We start from the raw sequence: 3,998 nt of genomic DNA, 5'->3' as shown, positions 1-3,998 counted from the left end.
ATCCCCACTGACGAAGAGTCCGTCCAATAGAATAGAGGGGTCCTTTCTGAGCTGAGCATCCCTAGTTCAGACGGACATGGGGCCAGGAGGCTGAGGAATCTTCTGACCTAGTGCTAGGATTTGTCAGAGAATAAGAGGGACAGAAGACCCAAGGAGGTGGGTAACCTCTCACCTGAAAATTAAATGACTGATGTGGACTGGCAGCTCATCAATAAAAAGGTGAAGCTCCCAGTCCGGTTGCCTCCCTGGCTGGGTTTGGGAAGGATTTGGGAGGTTAGGTTTAATCCCCTTTAGAGCCTGAGGAAAAGTTAGGATCCTGAGGTTTCTACCTGGGCTAGCTGCAGGTCGCAAACCAACAACCTCGGGGCTCAGAGGAGTGGCCACTGAACCTGCACCAAACCCTCCCGGGTTTTCTGCACCAGATGCTAGGTTCACTGAAGGAGGAATGCACAGGCCAAAGGTGTTAAGCATGATTTATTGTAGCAGAGTGACAGCTGGGCTGAGCCGAAGATGCGAGGACACCTGAAACTTATATGGGGCTTGAGGCCAGCTCTTTTGGTGGGAATATTTCTGGTGGATAAATTGGCAGGGAAGAGAGGAGAGTCCAGTGAAGCAGGAGGTGAGTATGTAGCATTGCCTACTCAAATGCAAGGTCTGGTTCCCACACAAAGGTAAGCGAGGAATCTGGTTTCCACACTATAGTGGGTAAGGCCCTCCTAGATCTAATAGTATGTGGGCAACAAGGTAACAATGAGGAGTTTCATGTTCTTGTGCTCTGGTGCCAGTGGTGGTGCCTTTAAGTGGTCTGAAAAAGAAAATTACTCTGACGTTTCAAAGGTATGTTACCCTAGATGCATAAGAACAGTGGACAAAGGAATGTGGGGAGGGGGCAAGAGAACTAAAATATTAAATCAGGCTATAGTCAGAGACTGCAACCGGCTGATCAGCTCTACAGCCAGGCCTGGAGGAAACCTGCAAAACAAAGGAAGATTTCTACTGTTATCAGGGTAAAAAAAAGGAGCCCATCTGCCTGAGGGCATCTAAGCCAAAGCAAATATATGGGCAAGTTTTGCGGCAGAGTAAGTTTAATTAGAGAGTTGCAAGATTCGGAGACATAGGCAAGCTATTGCTCAAAGGCCTGGCTCCCTGGGTGTCTTGGGAATACAGATTATACAGGGAAAAATCAGTAGTCATGGAAACTAAGAGAGTTGTGGGATTGTGGGTGTTACTAATTGTTCAGGGCTAGGGTAAGAGACAGCTGATCATTATATCAGGTCCTGATATCAGTCATGGCATTGTTCTGTCTGGTTTTGATGGAGGACAGGAAAAAATTTCCCCAAGTTAGCGGGGTGGAGGGAGACTAAGCCCTACATCAAGAGAAGAAGAAGGTCCTTTGGCAGAGAGTATAGAAAGAATTCAACGCACACATCAAAGCTAAAGTCAAAAGGAATGTTTATTACAAAAGGGCTAACATTCTACAGAGTGTGGTCTCCTCTCAGGCAGAGAGTTAGAGGGACAGTGAGAGGGACATGGAAGGACAATGAGTAGGGGCTGAGTATTCAGGGAATTCACTTCATGTGTCATTTGTTAGTTCCTATGAGTTATAGTTTAAAAGACTTTGTTAACCCATTTCCTTTGATACGGACATACAGTGAGGAAGGGGAAAAGTATGTAGCATGAAAAGGTAAGAATGTGTAGAGTGAAAGACCTACTGGCAGTTCTCAGCCTTTAACCCACAGGTTAAAATCATGGGGAATGACTCTGTTGGTTCCTGTTTCCCCTTCACATTTATGGAGAATGGGTTGTTAGTAATCCCAGTAGAAATCTTCCTCTGTTCTGCAGGTGTCGTCCTGGCCTGGCTGCAGGGCTGATCAGCATATTGCAGTCTCTGATTGTGTCTTGATTAACATTTTAAATTCTCTTGCCTCACCTTTACATTAATTCATGGATGATATCTATTCCTGCAACCAAGCAGCAGCACATCTTGCTCTCATCTGTCTGAGAAGGCGGCTGCTCCCTCAATGAGATAACCCCTTTCTCTACCTGTGGGCATAAAACAGTGCTTGTACTTGGTCAGCAGCAGTTTTTCTTCTTGAAGCTCTGACCTGCTGCTGTTAAAGCTTCCCTGCCTCATGAGTAATAAGTGGCATTTCTCACCCTGGTGGTTTTTCCAGAATATCCAAACCCAGGTGCAAGTTCCAGGCTGGGGCTCCTATGTTACACCTTCTATATTAAATTACTTTAGGCTTAAGGGAAAGGTCAAAGCTTCTTCCCGAGCCTTCTGGGCCTCAAACATAAACAGTTTAAAATAATCCCAAAGAGGTATATTTTGGGGTGGCAAACTCTGCTCCTCTTTAGAAGTACATTTTTAATATACTATCCCTTCCTTAAGCATAATGTACCATATATACATTAAAATTAAAAAAAATAAAACTTATATACTATATGTTATAAGTCTCAACTAGGCAATGTCAAAATTACATCTATTTCTTTGCTTTCTTTGTGATCACACCCTTTGGAGGTGTTACAGGTCTTGTGGCATTTGGCTTCTTTTGCTTTGCAGCCTTTAAAATCTGAAAAGAACACATTAGTGATTTGTCCACACTCATCATATCAAACTCTCCACAATAATTGAGTACAGAAAACAGAGTGAACAGTTGCCTATTCACGAATAATTTATATCCATCTTCAATCTCCTGATGGCCTCTACTTTAGATCCAAATCATGCTTATGGAGAAATTTTGCAACCACTATGCACCACATGTGAAGGACACTTCTCTATCATTTTCACCCCAGCCTAAGACATCTGTTTCTGACAGACCACACAAAATTGCAAAGAAGACCTTAACCAGTACATCAGTTGGTCATATAATTTGCTGAATCTGTTCCATAGATTGACGATCTGGTGGATAAACCTCCATGACAGCAAAATATTTTCTCATCCACAATGGCTGCTATAATTCAATGTTATATCTTCTTTTACATTTTATCATAAACTCCATAAATTCTATTGAAGATTGCACATTTGTGTTTTCCTCTGAGGAGAAACAAATTATCAGAGATTTTATTTTCTATGCCAGTAACAGTCAGATAGTCTCCAATGACTGCTTCCCTTGTCCACATAGTCCCCAAGACACAGGTAGTTGCTTTCAGGTGGTAAACCACTGTACTCAAAAAGTCGAAGCAAATCGTAGTATTGTCCATGGATATCACCACATAGTTTGAGTGGTGCTTCAAATTCTAGTAGGATAGGCTGACTGAAAAAGCTTTTGGGATTTTAAGCACAATCCTCTGATCCCATTCTCCTGTAGTTGGACATTCTTACCAGGCTTAGACTCTCTCACTTCCAACAGATGTTGGATGATGCTTTGATGATGAGTTTATTCATATCCACTATCACCTTCCCACCTCAAGTCCTCCTGTAGAGGTGCCACTGGTGGCTCGTGCTTGGGCCTCACCCTCCTCTTCTAAGCCATGAGCACAGCAGCAATGGTGTTGGTAGTGGTAGCAGCTGCGGTGGGTCCCCACCCAACCACCTGGCTCCCTGCTTCATCTTTGTCCCCCCAATGGAACCATGAGCTCTGAACCTTACTTTTGATAAAGTTAATTGGTATATCAGGACCCACAAAATGGAGGCCACCTCAGTGGCCTGACCCATGTCACAAATATAAAGCTAAGTCAGCCTGCAGGTACAGGAAATACCTGTTAAGGAAACCTCACACACACCAATCACAGTCCTCTAACTGGGCTCTAACTAGCTCACCTTGACCTAGAAAACTGGCCCCGCTGGCAGTATAAAAAATCCCCAACCTCCTAGCCAATCTTACCCTATTTCCTTGTTCCCTTTTTTAATGCTCTATAAAACTCACTCTTGCCCAAAATCACTCTGGTAGAGGGCGCTACTGCTTATGAGGCACTGTGTTCCCCTAGTCCATGGATTGTTTTTCCATGAATAAAAGACATCAAATTAAATTATTTTTGTTTTGTCATTTGACTCT

At 43.5% G+C, this 3,998-nt stretch overlaps 1 pseudogene; it reads right to left on the bottom strand.

Annotated features, from left to right (window-relative positions):
- Positions 1 to 1,117: 1,117 nt before the first annotated feature.
- Positions 1,118 to 3,388, bottom strand: LOC107508894 (annotated as a pseudogene).
- Between the last annotated feature and the right edge of the window lie 610 nt (positions 3,389 to 3,998).

The sequence above is a fragment of the Rousettus aegyptiacus genome, unplaced genomic scaffold (assembly GCF_014176215.1).
Source record: "Rousettus aegyptiacus isolate mRouAeg1 unplaced genomic scaffold, mRouAeg1.p scaffold_m13_p_17, whole genome shotgun sequence".
NCBI classification, from domain to species: domain Eukaryota; kingdom Metazoa; phylum Chordata; class Mammalia; order Chiroptera; family Pteropodidae; genus Rousettus; species Rousettus aegyptiacus.
The sequence above is the reverse complement of the archived record's forward strand: the minus strand, read 5'-3'. Positions and strand labels throughout refer to the sequence as shown.